The following is a 17,480-nucleotide window of genomic DNA, read 5'->3' as shown; positions in this document are numbered from 1 at the left end:
AGCTATGAGAAAGCAGGCACAAAAGGTGTGAGGAAGGTAACTCCTGGGGCGTTCATCTTTAAATAATTCACTTCTGTAAGTAGACCTTTGGTTTCCTGCAGGAGCCGAGTAGAAATCCTCACTCTGTACTTTCTTCCCTAGCCTCTAGTTCTTCACTTTCTCACCTGATGCACTTTCCACTCCTCCTCCAGCCCTTGTCCCAGATCCTTTGTCCTCTTCCTAGGAACCTGAAGATCTGTCTGCTAGAGGTAGAGATGTCCACGTGTCCAGTACAGCATGCTAGTTTCGGGTTCACGGCCTTGCTTTGTCTTCACTGATTTCCTCATCAGATGAACCCTTAAGGTTCAACACTCTGACATTGGGTGCCCAAAAGAAGCTGAGAGACTCTTGGTTGCTGTGCCTGTGGTGAGGACACTTTGTGCACATCATTTCCCTTCACCTTGTGGTGTAGTGTTTCTTGGCTTGTGAATCCCATGTTCTCCATCTCTCTACATTGCATTGATTGCTATCAAACCATTCAGTAGTTCCATCTACTGATAACTCTGTTGTGGTGAATAGGTATGACCCACATAGAGTCACATGTTTGAATGCTTAGCCACAGGGAGTGGCATAGAAGGTATGGCCTTGTTGGAGTAGGTCTGGCTTTTTGGGAGGAAGTGTGTCATTGTGAAGGTGGGGCTTTGAGGTCTCCTATGCTCAAACTATGCCCAGTGTGCTGCACAGTCTCTCTCTGCTGTCTACAGATCAAGATGTAGAACTCTCAGCTCCTCCAGTACCATGTCTGCCTGTGTGCTATCATACTTCCTACCACGATGCTAATGGGCTAATCATCAGAAAGTGTAAGCCAGCCCCAATTAATCATTGTCCTTTGTAAGAGTTGCCTTGGTCATGGTGTCTGTTCATAGCAATAAACCCTAAGACACCTGTCATATCGTAGTCTAAGTTAAGAATATGAGCTAAGTCCTGCTTCTCTTTTCAAGAAACTTTAACACTTCTGGAGAAGGCAGCCACACAGAGTTCAAGCACAAAGTTAGATTGTTAGGGACACAGTGGAGAATTAGCTGAAAGGCACACACATGTCTACAATAGCTATTCAGAAAAAATAGTCTCACTCTTGTTTGATTTCTAGATTCCTACATCACCTAATTTGGTTTTAAATCATCGTTCTCCACAGCAACACTAGTCCTGAGAGAGGCTCTGTGAAAGAACAATATCATGACCAATTATGAATAGAAAGTATACACATACAACCCCAAGCACTAGAGGTTTTCACGAGCAGAAAAGACAAAGAAAATTAGTTTAACCTGGGATTTTCCAATCCTATGCACTCTTGCACCCTTTCCAATATCACAGATGAAAAGCAGTGTCTTTTTGACCATGCTCCAGAAAACACTACTGCAATTGTCTAAGGGATGATGATGATAATGATAGTATAAAAAAACATGTCGGCAAAATACTGTCTTTATTATCATTCAATAAGAACTTTTATAATAGCAAAACTGTTAAATGCCTAGAATTGTGCTGTTTAATATGGTAGCCAGCAGTCGCAGGGGAGAACTGAACACTTGAAATGTAGCTGCTTGCCATGAGCTCGTTTGTGAGTTAAAATACACAGCAGATTTGGGAAATAATGTGAAAAGATTTGTCAGTAGTCTAATAGTGATTGTGTATTGTAATATCTTAGATTAACTTGTTTAAGCATATGTTAGGAAAATTAACTTCTATTTTATTATTTTTCTTAATTTCCTTTCTCTCTCTCTCTCTCTCTCTCTCTCTCTCTCTCTCTCTCTCTCTTTCCTGGTAACCAAGGTTACCAGGCAGAAAGCACCTCTACTCACTGAGACTCTCACCACCCCTCTGTTTTTATTTTATTTTTTTAAAATTTCACATGCCAGCAAGATTTTGCTAAAAGGACCCTAATATAGCTGTCCTGTGTGAGGCTACGCCAGTGCCTGGCAAACACAGAAGTGGATGCTCACAATCATCTATTGGATGGAACACAGGGCCCCCAATGGAGGAGCTAGAGAAAGTATCTAAGGAGCTGAAGGGGTCTGCAACCCTATAGGTGGAACAACAATATGAACTAATCAGTACCCCCAGAGCTCGTGTCTCTAGCTGCATTTGTAGCAGAAGATGGCCTAGTCGGCCATCATTGGGAAGAGAGGCCTCTTGGTCTTGCAAACTGTATATGCCCCAGGATAGGGGAATGCCAGGGCCAAGAAGTGGGAGTGGGTGGGTAGGGGAGCAGGGTCGGGGGGTATAGGGGACTTTCGGGATAGCATTTGAAATGTAAATGAAGAAAATATCTAATAAAAATTGAAAAAAAAAACACATGGCAACTAAAACATTTAAAACTGGAGCTGGAAAGACAGCTCAGTTGTTAAGAACATCTTCTGGTTTTATAGAAGATCAGCTGCCAGAACCTGTGCTGAGCATGCAGAACATCTCACTGTCACCTCTAAGTCCAGCTCCAGGGCTCCAGTACTTTTACCTGACCTCTGCAGGTACCCATGTGATACCCACACTACATATGGTGGACACATATGTGCATACATTTAAAATATATATAAGATTTTAAAAATTATATTAGCTCCTGCTGTCTTTCTACATCAAGTCCTACTGTAGGAGAAAGAAAGCCTATATTTTTATATTTAAATTTTCCTAAAACCCACAGAAAGAAAACGTACCCAATTTGAAGCATGCTTATTAGCCAAATTAATTTGGTTGGCAAGGTTGGAATTAGGACGAGAATTGACTCTTTCTCCAAGGTATTTGGTGTTACCTTTTCTACTTCTGCTATGGGTCCCTATTATCAATCATCAGAGTCAGTGCCACGCTGATAACGATTCCATGAGACCCTTGTTGGCTTCTTCTCTGTAACCCAGCAAGGACACCTCTGAACACTTGAAGCTCCCATTTCAGCGCAATGATTCCCATGGCAGTTCTGCACATTGCAATAGTGTTTACGTATGCACAGAGTAGAGTTTCTCCCTGGCATTTAACCCAAATTTGCTACATTGATCATTACTGGTTTTTTATGATCCAGACTATCACTATTCCTCAGTGGGTAAGAGAGAAAACAGTGAAAAAATCCTAACTTTATTTTTGTTTCATAGAAATGTGCTTTCTGTATGGGCTGAGCTCTGAAGGACCTTGCTATAATACTGGGAAATAACTGACAAAGATCTCATTTTTGTTGTTGTTCTTACTGATGAGAATAAACTTGAATGAGAGTTGTCACACACCCTTGAGAGTCACCCTGACAACACAGACCTGTTAAATTATTATGGCTGTGGGTCACTGTAGTTAACTGTATCCGACCAGGGAAGGAGACTGAGTCACACTTGAACTTCAGAAAGAAGTTAGAAAGCTGCACAGAGATGGAAATGAGCAGCATTGGACAATGCTTTCCTGCACCTACATCAGGAGACAATGAGGGAACGCCACCAAGGAAAATACACTGCAGATGCCTTCATCCAGGCAGACACCGTCCGCTATGCTCATTGCTGACATCCAGGAGAGAGTTGTAAGGAGAATGGGTCAGATTAACTCATCCTTCATTGCAGACCCAACTCCCACACCCAAGAAAGCAATGGGTGGGATTATTAACATTGGGCTTGCATTTAAGAACCTATAGAGAGCGTTGAGAATGGCATTGAGAAGCTGGCACTGGACAACAGTTGACAAGTCTTGCAGGCTTGTCTGGCTGCTCGATAGTCTTTTGTTACGTCCTAGTCAGTGGAGGCCAGCCTGGGTAGCACTGAGGGTTTGAGAGGAGGTGTTTGCTTTTCACTGAATTTGAGATAGGTCTTACTGTGTATGGCCAGACATTTGTAGTCCTCTTTAAGCCCCAGTCTCCTGAGTCCTGGGATTGAAGGAATGCTTGGCTATTTTGCTTTTTCTTTCGTTTACACTTAAAATTTTGTTTTGCTTGTTTGTTTCACTGAGATGGGTTCCTTTTTGTTTTGTTTTGTTGTGTTTTTTGTTTTTTGAGACAGGGTTTCTTTGTATAGCCCTGGCTGTCCTGGAACTCGCTTTGTAGACCAGGCCTGCCTCGAACTCAGAAGTCTGCCTGCCTCTGCCTGATTGGTTACCTTTTAATGCAAGTTGGACTGGACTTATTATATAACTAAGGCTGGCTTTGAACTGCTAATCCTGACCTCCCGTGTCTACTTCACAAGAGCCTGAGTTTTAGAAATGATCTCTGCTTACTTTATCTTCTCTCTCTCTCTCTCTCTCTCTCTCACACACACACACACAAACACACACACACACACACACACACTCTCTCTCTCTCTCCCTCTCTCTCCTTCTCTCCATTCCTCCCTTCATCACTCTCTCCCCTTTCATTCTCTATTATCCTTGATGAGCTGAGAATTTATCTTAGGACCTTAAACATGCCAGGCATACGCTGACCCACAGACCTGACCCTCATCCCATTTTCTTTTTTTCTGATAATGAAACATTCTGCAGAACCCACCGTGTATTTCTCAGAGTGCTTTCTATCTATCGTCACACACTATTTGTGCTGGCTAGTTGTCTCTCAGCTTGACACAAGCCAGTCTTGTATGAAAGGAGGAAACATCAACTGAGAAAATGTCTCCATAAGATTCCTCTCTGGGGCATTTTCTTAGTTAGTAATTGATAGGGGAGGGCCCCATTGTGGGTGATGTCATCCCTGAACCGATGGTCCTGAATTCTATAAGAAAGTAGGGTGAGTAAGCCACAGTGAGCAATCCAGAAAGCACTCTTCCATGACCTTTCTCTCTGCATCAGCTTCTGCATCCAGGTTCCTGCCCAGCTTGTCCTACCTTGTCCTGACCTCCATCAATGATGATCAGTGATATAGAAAGGTAAACAAAATAAATCCTTTCCTCTCCAAGTTGCTTTGATCATGGGTTTCATCATTGCAATAAAAACCTTATAAGGCACTATACATTTTTTTCTTTTTATGTATAATTTTATTTTAAATATCTCATGCCAGGCTTCATTGCTGTGTGACCACACTTTGAATTAGATTTAAACTGGACAGTCTAGTAATGAGCTCATCTCCTGTTGGAAACAAATCAGCCATTTGGTGGCTGGGGATGTAACTTGGTTGGCAGAGTGTTTTCCTGGCACAAGACCTTGAGTTCAATCCCTAGTACTGAAGAAAAGAGGCTGGGGGTTCATGGTATAGTGTTGGCTTCACTCTCAGACTCAAACTCCACTCCTCCTGCCCCAGTTAGGATAGTTGGAAAGTCAACGATTTCCCATAGTTATTAGATGAAAGGGGTGTTTCTGTACTTGGCCCTCAGGAGTTTTGTTTTTGTGTAATATTTGAGTGAGGCCTTCTCACCCATAATCCACTTTATATACTCTAAAGATCAGGTGTGTGGTCTCTGCTCCTGTGGCCAGGATCAGCCTTTGAACCTCACATAGTTTCTACTCAGAGTCCAAGGTTAGGCCAGGCCATGTTTCTCACAGTAGCTGTAATTATATTCTTTGTGCACCTCAACATTTTTCTCAGTACTCCAGACCGTGTCTCTGTCTCCCTTCCCTCCATACAAACACTGGTATGTGAACAGTTCTGCCTGAATAGACACTCTTCTGTGTCTATGTGGAAAGTACTGGGAACTTCAAACATCTCTCTTCAGCCTTGCCAGTTACCAGTGGGGTGATTTTGGCTCTTATCCTCTTTGTGCTTTGCCTTCTTCATATTGTGAAAATGGAGTCAGTTTCTGTAAATTACTTCATAAAGTTCTTATAACATCAAAAATATTCACTATTTCCCTAGGACAGTTAAAAATATCCTATATAGTGATTTTACTGTTCAACAGTAGTCATGATGGCGTCAATAGCAGCATTGTCTGTTATTTCCATAGTCCTGAAACTGCTTCTTTGTGTTGCCCACACTATACTTGGTCAATAAATGTTTATGATATAAAAGAGACAATAAAGGGATCTACGGTGAGACATTTTAAAATGAGAATCAGTGCACTAACTTGTTAGTATTTTAAAGCAGGAGTTCTGTCTTAGCAGCTTCAGGGTACATTAGGTGCAAAGGAAAACACAGTCAAGGAAGAATTAGAAAACAAAACAAGACAAAACCCATAGCTCTATTAGCTGTCCGGTTGCTGAATGATGCTTTGTTTTATTTAGTAAGCAATTCTGGAGAAGCAAGCATTTCTCTTTATTTATATCTGATACAATTAAACACCAATAAACTTACACACACACACACACACACACACACACACACACTGGGTTCAGCCAAGGTTAAGAAGTAGAGATGACCAAGGGGAGTTTTCAACTCTCCTGTTCAGCATCTGTGCCTCATTAAGGATGCCTTGTTCTAATGAGTTAGACTCCTGGGAAGAGCTTTAGAAGGAAATAGAAAATGAAAAGAAGAAAGGTAGGAGGGAAGGAAGGGAGAAGTAGAGGGTTTAAAAAGAAAGGAAGAAGGAAGGAAGGAAGGAAGGAAGGAAGGAAGGAAGGAAGGAAGGAAGGAAGGAAGGATTTCAACACAGCCTCCTTTATTCCCACTCATCTGTGTCTATGTGGAAAGTACTGGAAACTGCAAGCATCTCTCTTCAGCCTTTGAAAATCAATGTGCATTTGGTGGGAGAGAACTGCGACCTTCAGTCACTGTGTTTCCCCGCTGTCTTATTATAACCATGCCCCACTCTAAATTTAACATGTCCCCAGACTCCCATTTAACTCTCACAGCTGGGAGACAGGAGTTGTCCAGCCAGATCTGTTTTCCTACAATACCTACAAATCTGCCCTTTAATAATTTATTTTCTCCAGGAAAAATGGTCTCTTATGAAGCTCTATATAGATTTTTGGCTCACGGTTGGGGCTTTAGTCAGAGAAAAGCATTTTAGGGGTTTATTAATCGTGCTCTTTCTCAAAAGCTGCTGATTAGACTTTGCCCGCTGGTTGCAAGCAGCCAGAAGGTAGATGCGGCCTGCCCACTCGCTGCACAGCAACCTGCACGCAGGTTTCTCGTGACCTGTGTCAGAGTGCATACAACTAGGGCCACCTGAGCAGACTAAAGTTCCAACCCCCTGCCCCGCCCTCTCAGCTCTGAGCAATGGATTGCTCATAGATCGCTTCTTTCCACGATCTCTTCACCAAGACTGTTCCAGCAGCCAATAGCAAAATCCCTCTCCTTTCCCCATACCCCAAAGCAGCTAAATTACTTCTGAAAACTGAATGACATGATTGGCAAAAGAATGCAGTACCGCGACGCCCGGCTTACAACAAGATTTACTTTGGCCTCCTCAACCAGCAGACCCACTCCCTCCCTTTCCCTCCCCTGGCCTTCTAGGAAAGCAGTGTCCTCAGCCATACGGTCCCTTTATGTGTTCATCACACACGAGAAAATCTGCCAAGCAACACAAGAAGGCTTTCTGTAGTCAAGAAAACCTCGCTTCTCTGAGGCCAATTTAGAGTGCGCTCATGAAAACACACACTCAGTCCAAATACCAGCCCGGCTTGAGGTTCTGTAAGAAGGCATCAGGAATAAGCTGGGAGGAGAATTTTATTAGTCACACAAAATACATTTATTTAATTTATTTATTAGGTTTAAAGCTAAATATTATTTGCAAATCTCGCAGCTTGTCTGGAAGTCCTAATTTCTTAGACATGTAGGAAAATTTCTTTTGCTTTACTGGTTAAGATTAGGGAGAGATGGGTAGAAACATTGTTGAGTTGAGTTTAATCATGGTTGGTCAACAGCCTGTCCAAAATCTTCTATTTTGGGTCTCAGAGTAAACATTTCCTTAAAAATTAAGTAAACATTCGTAGTCTCAGCATATATGTATCATATATACGTGTCTGTTGATATATATGCCCAGTTTAAAAAGTTGAGATTAAGGAGATGTCTCAGTAGATAGAGTGCCTGACGAGCAAGAGTAGTTCTAGTCTCAAGCACTCACATAAAAAGCTGGGGTACAGCTATGCTTGTTTGTACCCCCACATTGTGGGGTTAGAGTTAGGGAGAGCCCTTGAGTTTGTTATTCAATACCTAGCAGAAATAGGCTGGCTTCCTGGTCAGGAGGAGGTTGTACCTCACAGCAGTAAGGTCAAGAACAATAGAGAAAGACTCTTGACATCTTCCTATGGCTTCTGCATCTTGTGCATCTGCAGACACACACACACACACACACACACACACACTTTTCTTGGATTGGTGATATTAGTGTGTTGATATATCTCTAATCACCAGGAAAAGGTCTTTATTTTGCTCTATGCTGTTCTATGGCAAAACCGATCTCGTAAGCTTCAAGAAAAAAAATGTGGCTTGTTAAAATATGGAAGACCAGGGAAAATGTTCAAAAATCACTTGTGTCTCTTAACACTCAGGTTATTAGCTCTCTGTGAAGATTTCCTGGGTCATTCTTGTAGGTATCTCTGTAGATTTTCCATTGTATGTACCAAATGGATCTGGAACTGCATGCATTTATTTTTGTATCTCATGTTTTGAAAGAATTAATAGACTAGTCAATAAAACAGGATTGGCTTTGCATGTTTTAATAATGCTGAGGAGAAAAGCAATATTTGGTAGACAGAAAAGCTAATAAAAATGGTACATAAGGTTATCCTTTTTTTTTGTAATGATCTATAAAGTTAAAAAACAACAACAACAAAAATCCCTCTCTTTTAGGAGACATTAGAAAGTTCCAAAACACAACACCCTACAAATTCATTTTTGTTATCCATAGCATAATATGTATTTTAAAATAAACATTGACACCTACTTTGTTGACAAACTCAATAGTTTAAACAGAAAAGCAAAATGCAGGACCAAGTCAGCTGGCAATTAGAACCATATGCTGATGTTATGTGGACACAATGTGTGCCCTGCTTCAACAGCCTGAAAAACGGAAATTTATGGTTGTTCTGTGGTAATTAGACTACATTAAGTCAGTATTATCCAGGTAGTGCTACAAAGGACGTTTATGGCTTCTACTTATGACATAGTCAACTCTTATTCATCAGTGTTTAGTGCAGGTCAAGAAATGCTAATCTCTAACAATTGTTACACACACATAATAAAATGCACCTGATTTATTTCTGGGGTTTCTCTTATTGATTTCACAGATAATATGTAGCAGTACAAAATTTCCATACATTAAAAGGAGATTTACATCAGTGCTATCAATGCTGGACAAGTTACCGACCACCTATAACCTCACATTCTTCACCTCTAGAGTTGACAATGCATCATGGGTTTTCTGTGAGGCAATTCTGTATCCAATCACGGTTCCCTAGCTACCAGTGGGTGATCTGAAAATGACAGCTTCTCCCCGTGTCCCCTGCCTCACCTCTGCCCTGTGCCTCCGTTTTTCTATTTATCTGTGGCCCACTCTAGAGTCTCTGGGATCATGGAACGCACTATGTCATAGATGAAAATTTCAGGCAATTAACCAGTAAAAGAAATTAAAAAATAAATTGAATTAATGTGTCTTTGACATTATGGGTTGAAATGACTCCATAGGAATCTCAGAAGAAAAGAAAAGGGAAGTGTTACGCCATGAAACGGGCCTTCAAGCCATCAGCGGACTGTCCGTGGTTTGTTTTCTCAGCTAAAGTATTCAGACTGTTCACATTTTCCATTGTGTAGTTTGGTATCTTCAATAAATGTTGGCCACTCGAACAGGTCTCACATTTCGGTTCTGGTTCTTTTTTTTTTCTTTTAATTTCTTTTATTGAACATTTGTTCATATGTATTGTAAAAACAAATAGAAATTAACCATGGCGATCGCTAAAATATAAACCACAAACTTGAGTCAGCAGAGGTTTTTCTGGGTAACCAGACATTCCATGTCTCCGTGTGTCTCAGCCCTTTGTCAACTCATTCAATGATAAATGAAAGAGATCAGAACAGAACACAAATTATCCCCTCTTAAGAGTCCTATATATTCTTGGTCAGATCATAGCCCCACAGGGAAACTTGATCTAAGTTTAAAAAGTACTTTGGTGTTTCAGAAGGCTTTGACTTGATTGAGATCCAGAAAATACGTGGTATTGACTGGTGACAAGTTGTCAGAAGGCTGAGGCAAAAAGGCTTTGCTTCTCAACTAAAGAGCATTAATCCTGTCTGCTAGTTATTTTTTTTAAATGTCCTTAAATTCACTCTTTGTCACTAAGGATAGCTGTTGATTGGTTGATTGATTGATTGATTATTGGTCAATTTAAGGTATGTGCTTTACTTTTAGACATAGAACTAAACAAAAAGGCATTTTCCCTTCAAATTCCTGTAGCCATTTTATTCCTCTCCCACTGCACTGATATCTAACTAAATATTTGTCCCCTCTATTCTCTCCTACCAAGTCTGACTGTAGTCATTCAAATTTGAACATAATATATCAAGTATTTTTTCCCACAATATCAGACTATGTGAAGTGTACAAAAAATGTGTTACAGTCTATGCTCAGGGAATTTCTTGCTTGATCCTAGAAAATGTGTACATCACCCACAACCCACAGGAAACAAACATCCTTTGTGAAGACACTTGCTGCAAGGGAGAATGGTAGAGAATGGATGACAAAATATACGACATAGAAAAGTGCCAGTCACACTTAGAAAATGGCCCACAGGTATGATGAGTATTATTTGCAAATCTGAACACCCTATTGAAGCGTAGGAGATTCTGCTCAACACATTTATTCCTCCCCGCTTTCGATGTTCATCACACCAGAAAGGAGAGTGCCTCAACAGGACATTTTCAATGTATCTGTAAAAGTTAGCTTATAGTATTTCCTATTGTCCATAAAGAGTGTTTGTTGTTGTCATCCTCACAGATCAGACATTTTGGCTAAAATATTTATGGTAGACCTAATTCTAGTTCAATGTTGTTAAGTCAGGGAAACGAAGCTGGGGGAAACTGTATAAATTGAATTGTTCGAACAAAGCCTTTTCTTTTTTTCCTTATAATTATCTTTCTCAACTTCCGTGATGAGTTTGTCAATTAAAAGTACGTTCATTTTGATTGAGGTCTGAAACTGATATACCTCCCAAAGTTTTGGACTCAAAACTCAATGAAAAGGGACCACAGAGGCATGCAACCAACAGCCACCTAAATTTGAATAAATTACAGTTGTTCCATTTTGCCACAGCAGCCAGAAAGGCTTTCTGGCTGACCACTCCAATGGGGTCTGCAGAACTGAGGGAGCATATAAAATGTGAGCACAGATTGCACATAGCTGTTGCTTCATTTGTGTTTAACAGCCACAGAAAAAGGCCTCAGTTTCCACTCAAGGGCATCCCTTGAAAAAAAAAAACCAATACATTTCAAATAGCAATTTTCATTTTTAAACTATAAACAAAAATGTAATAGAACCTTGAAATTCTCATCCTAAAAACATTCTACAATTCTATTTGTTAGTTAGGGAGGCAGAGGTACAGGAAATCGCCTTCTTCTTCTTCTTCTTCTTCTTCTTCTTCTTCTTCTTCTTCTTCTTCTTCTTCTTCTTCTTCTTCTTCTTCTTCTTTTGTGTGTGTGTGGCAGTTTTTGTGATTTTATTTAAACACAAAACACACACACACAAGCCATCTATTCATTTTCTTTGCTGGGTAGCCTGGCATTGGGATTGGTGATTCTGATGGCCAGCTGTGCTGCTCTTTCTGTGATGACTTTTCGGTTCTTAGAGGACACACTGTGAGTAACCTCAGCATAGTAAGATTCGTTGAGCATCAGCAGCACTTCCGGCTCCTTGACATTGTGGACCAGAAACTTCCGGAAGCCGCTAGGCAGCACATGCTTGGTTTTCTTGTTGCTCCCGTAACCAATGTTGGGCATCAGCATCTGGCCCTTCAATCTTCTCCACACCCTGTTGTTGGTGTCTCTGGGTTCCCGCCAGTCTCACTTAATTTTCACGAATCGGTCTGACTGGTGCCTGATGAGCTTCTTGGTCCTCTTTCGGATGATTTTGAGTTTTACCAGAGGCTGGAGGGCAGCCATGATGCTGAGAAACAGATGGCAGCTACTTCGTAGGCGGCGCCGAGGAAGAAGGAGACTCTTCATATTTTATACGTGAAAATGTTGATAATGGACCGTTTCTGCAGCAGAGTCCGTTCATGGGTTTTATTTTGAAAATGTGTAGTAAGAACGTCAAGCACACCAGGACAATCCATTCGCTGTTGATCATAGGCAAGTAAAAGACAAGGTGCCAGACTCTCGAAGCTCTTAACTATTCTCCTCCTTCCACGTTAGCATGTCTGTTGAGATTGCCATTGTTCAGGTCTCCGCTAGGCAGCCAGATTGTTGAGGTTTCATGGATGTACCTCCTCTGTCATTTCTAGGAGACACTGTGTCAAAGGTGTTCTATGATACTACTGGGGTTTAAATATTCCTGTCCATTCAAAATCCAGGTTGAAATGGAATTCTTGTTGTCTGGCATTCAGAATGGAACTTTCTGCAAAGTCATTGAGCCCAATTGGTCATATTCAAGGGCACAGCATCAATGCCCTTATTAAAGAGACTATAGAAGGATTCCTCGTCTCTTCCTGACCCTCTTCCCCCTGTCTCCTCTGTTACATCATGCATGTGTTCTGCCTTTTGCACTGTGAGGATGGGGTTGGAAAAAATGCTGCCTATGTAACAGACACCCACTAGACACTGAATCTACTGACCATAATCTCGGACTTTCCAGATCTGTGAGAAGCAAATCTCTATTGCTTATAGGTTATCATGCCTAAGGCATTTTGTTACAGCAGCAGAAACAAACTGAGACAAGTGAATAGAAATGGGTAATTTGAGGAAGCCTGAAAGATTAACCTCACACCTGGTCTGACTTCTAAGGGCTAGACTGTAAGATAGGTGAATTTGACCAGAATGTTCTAATAAGAAAGAGAGAAATGAAGTTTTCCGTCAAAGGGGCAGCATCTGTGAAGAGGAAACAAATTTGCAGAAATAGGTACTGCACAGCAACCTGGAAGATGAGGTGGCAAAATCAACAGTGGGTCATCCTTACATTATATTCTATCTTGAGGACAAAGAGGGAAAGAGAGTTATGGACAAATGAGACACTATTTGCACTTTAGGAAGATCCATGCCTACAATGGCATGAGGGTACAGGTAGTGAGATGGTACCATCAGAAGTCTACTTGAGAGAGTGGAGAAAAAAAAATTCCAAATGATATTAAAGGAAAAGCTAGGATTTGCCAGTCAACTAACTGTATGTAGACTGGAGTTCACACACACACACACACACACACACACACACACACACACACAGAGAGAGAGAGAGAGAGAGAGAGAGAGAGCTCACACACAGAATACCCCTAAAGATCTTAAATGGGTCTAAGTTTGTATTCTAATATGTTTCTTTCTGCAATGTAAGCTTCAAGAATGTGTAATAACTTCAGGCGTCCCTGCCCCGCTTTTTCTTTTGCTCTTATTATGCTTGAAATCAAACCTATGTATACCCTTATGCATACTGGGACAAAGGCTTTAGCACTGAGACAGATCCCTAGCACATTTGACTACATCTCCTTGACAATGAAACTCCAGTAATCTTGGGAGTTAGAGAATCATACAGTTTTCCAAGCTGGTCTCATGTACTCCTTTGTTTTGGTGTGGAAACTAACTATAACCTTCCTTGGTAATAGTGAATCATATTGGATTTTCTGTCCTCATGGTCAGTGAGTTGCAGAGCAATATTTTGTCAGGATATGAGACTTCCTAGAGGCCATGAATTCGGAGATGGTCTTGAAGGTCTGGTAGAAGCAAATGATAGGAAGTGTGCCTGGCTGAGAGAATATCATCAATAAAGGTGAAATAATAAATGTGCCTGAGAGGCTGCCAGTAGGTCAATGATAGCTTGCACTTCCCTTACAAACGACTTTGGCCTTCTACCTTTAAAGACATGATGTTTGTCTCGACTCAAGAAACTAGAGAATATCAACCATTTGATGCCTCCGAAGGTAAAGTGTCCCATAAATGGGAAAAACTGAGTTTGTTTCCTTGTGCTTATATTCTTAGTACTGGGGAGAATTGGAGAGCTCAGTTCACCAGTGAGAGACTCTGTGGCAACAAACAAGGTGGACCGTGACTAAAAAATAACACCCATGGTTGAACTATGGCTTCCATATGCATGAACACACAAGTACATACCTGTGCATGCATGCACACTTGCACAAACACATATGAGTCTCTCTGTGTGAGGGGAGGGAGGGAGGGAGGGAGAGAGAGAGAGAGACAGAGACAGAGAGAGACAGAGACAGACAGAGATGGAGAGACAGAGAGACAGAGAGAGACAGAGGAGGGGAGAGGGAGAGAGGGAGAGGAGGAAGAGAAGGAGAGGGCGAGGGAGGGGAAGAGGGGGAGAGGGGAAGAGGGGGAGAGGGGAAGAGGGGGAGACGGAGAGGGAGGGGGAGGGGGAGAGGGAGAGGAGAAGAGAGGAGGAGAGGAGAGAGATTATCCTATCCCTCAGTACCTATGCTCTGAGATTTGGGGAAATTTCTGTCTACAACACCATGCCCTCACCTCCACCTGGCCTTACCAGCTAAAGGAACATCTAAGGCAAACCAGGCAGGCTTTGAATCTCAGCAGGGACTTGTGCCTACAGAAATTCTGATTTGTATGTGCGTGACTTCTGTAAACTAATTTGTAGCTGAACTCATATGACTTCATCAAGGTTTAATAAAACATTGTCAGCACATTCAGGGTTCAGAGTTCAGCCAGTTCCCCTGTGTTGAAGAGTAATTCCCACCAGGTTTCACTTCGCAGAGTTTGAGAGACTATAATACTGACGAGAAGCTCTTGGTGCAAGGAAATCAAAGTGGAACACACAAAAGAATTTCCCTAGGCATCACATGGTTGATATGTATTTTCTAGCTTTCCCATGCCCAGACAAACATGCCTCAGAGGTAGACCTGACACCAGTCACAGAAGACACTGAGACTAGAGGGAGTTTAGTATTCAGAAAACAAATATCTGAAAGTGAGAAGTTTTCAATCTTTGCCCTATTTCAATTACTGAAACCTATTTTGTTTTATAATTAAATATTATAAGGCATTTAGTGTGTCTGTTCTTTGACAATTTCCTTCTCTCATAGTGCATTCTGATAATGCTGCCCCGTCCCCAATCTCCTGCCCTCTTACCTACAAGTCATCTTCAAGTCCTCTTCCCTCATTCATGATTTTAATCATGTTCATTTGCTTGTTTCTTTTCTTGAGGTCCACTGAGTTTGACTAGTGTCATCTGTGTGACCATGTATTTGAAACTATCCCTTGGGGCAAGGTTGGGTCGTCAGTGAGTATATATTAGAAGACAATGACTTCCTTGTCTCAGAGTCAATTGGGAGCCATAGGAGGGATAGAGCCAAATGAACAACCTTGTTTTATCCAAACTCTTACTCCCTGATCTAGGAGCACCACATTGCTTTAAAGCAGTTTCAAGAAACTGGGCCATTTTACATAGAAATATGTATTTCTAATAGCAATTTTAATGAACCTAAAATGTTATCAAATTTAGGGATTGTGATCTTAACAATACACTAACACAACATTTAATTGAGTGCTTTTATCTACTTTTTCAGTGCATCATATGAAGAAAGACATAATGTCTGATTGCTCAATCAGAATAATAAAGTAATAAAATCTATAGGTATTCTTGACATTGTAGCCATACTGATATAGGAACCTGTAAATGCTAGCTCATTGCTCCATCCCTTCTGTGAGGTGCAGACTTTGTAACTCTGGTGTCTCTCTGTTCTCTGGGTTGCTTCTCTGCTCTGTGTCACTCGTGTAAGCAATGTCCACAGTTGAGTGAACCGTTTGAGAGTCCTTGAGTGTTTTTCCCTTGTGGCTGTCTTGAATGATACAAATGGGATCACAAGCTTAAGTTTGGACCTACGAAGGCTCAGGTACGTCTAAATGTGATGGAGGTAAGATCTAACTCCCTGTGGTGCTCGACCAAGGATGCAGAAGCCAGTCCTGGTCTACCCCTCTGTCCTTTTTCCATGTTACCTTTTCCCTTGTTCAATCACTCTTACCACACTGGTCTTCACAGTTTTTCCTTTAAAGTGATAAACTGTTTCCTGATAAAGCTAAACTCTGACACAAGCTTTTTCTTTCTCCAGGCTTTATCGTACACGTTTTTGTTTATTGTAGATCCACCAGCACAGTGAGCCAGTCTCTGATAACCATTCCACCTGTTAGTGTTCCCCACCATTGTACACAGCCTATTCTCTTCTTTACAGCGCCGTGTGTAATTGGTAGCGAGCATGTGTGATTGGGGGTTTAACACGGAGTTTGTCAAGAGCTTTGAAAACTTTGTTATGCGCAAGGCAGACACTCTGCCAGTTTTGCTGACTGCCTGGAAGATTGCATCTACAATGATGAATGAATCTGCTGCTGAGCTAGTCTGATCTGCTCGAGAACCCGCCCAGCCTCAGGGAAGCCGGAAACACTAGAGAGACCACAAGCATATCTGATCCTTCTCAGGACAATATCTCAGTACACTGTTCAAATGAACCCCCTACACTTTGACATCTTTGTGGGAGTTTGAGGAACAGGGTCAAGAATTTCTTCTCTCCTCTAGAAAAGGCAACACAAATTTAGCCAATTTAAATTAATGGGTAGGAAATCTAGCTATTGACTGGATTGACTCAACTAGTGCCAGTAGCCTTTTTAGATTTAAGATAATATTTTTTTCTGGCACCAGAGATCAAACTGAGAGCCTCACACAAGTTAGGCAAACGTTCTACCCTTAGCTTCATCTCTAGCCCTAAGACAACTTAAGATAAAATTATTTACAGTGATTTTTGCAGGATGTAGAATTCTTTCATTTCTTGAGGTCTCACAAAATCTCGTTTCTTCAATAAACTTCTAAGCACCTATATTGGCTATTTTATTTTGATAATTTTCATGGATGCTTAGAGCATGTCTTTTCTGATCAGAATCTCCTAAGAGTTATGCCTGTCTTCAGTTTTCCTGGCACTATGAAACCAAACAAGGATACTGGGCCAGGGACAGTATTCTGGTGGAGGCATAAACAAGACTTTGAAACACATCCCTTAGGGCTCTCATTTATAATAACCATATGCAAGACAAATGTTAAAGTCTTGCCATAACACTCAAATAATATTTTATTATTTTCTTTTTGCAGTTTTCCTCTGGTGTGTGAGGCGTGTATCTGTATACATATGCATGTTTTGCTTGTTCAGTGCAGATGCAAGCTCTTGCATATAAAAATTGGTGTCTGCAATCATCCAATCATCCACAAACACTTTTCTACTTTATTCACTGAGGCAGGGTCCTTCAGCCTTAATAACCAGCCTGCTCTGTAGTTCTTTCCCTTTGAGGCTGGAATTATAGGGGAACTACCACCCTACTTAGCATTTACTTGAATTCTGAGAATCAGAACCCTTGGTCATCATGCTTGAGATGCAAGTACCCCAGCCATCTTCCCAGGCCTCGAACTTTAAGATTTATTGAAAACTATGTTTCTTGTGAATCAGCACATATGCAATGTTTAGATAATTTAC

At 41.2% G+C, this 17,480-nt stretch overlaps 1 protein-coding gene and 1 pseudogene across 2 annotated transcripts in view; both read right to left on the bottom strand.

Annotated features, from left to right (window-relative positions):
• Cped1 (cadherin like and PC-esterase domain containing 1) overlaps nt 1-17,480 on the bottom strand; it is a 256,172-nt gene that overhangs the window by 59,016 nt on the left and 179,676 nt on the right. The window lies entirely within an intron of this gene.
• LOC115031282 lies at nt 11,533-14,130 on the bottom strand (annotated as a pseudogene).

Source organism: Mus caroli, chromosome 6 (assembly GCF_900094665.2).
Source record: "Mus caroli chromosome 6, CAROLI_EIJ_v1.1, whole genome shotgun sequence".
NCBI classification, from domain to species: Eukaryota; Metazoa; Chordata; class Mammalia; order Rodentia; family Muridae; genus Mus; species Mus caroli.
The sequence above is the reverse complement of the archived record's forward strand: the minus strand, read 5'-3'. Positions and strand labels throughout refer to the sequence as shown.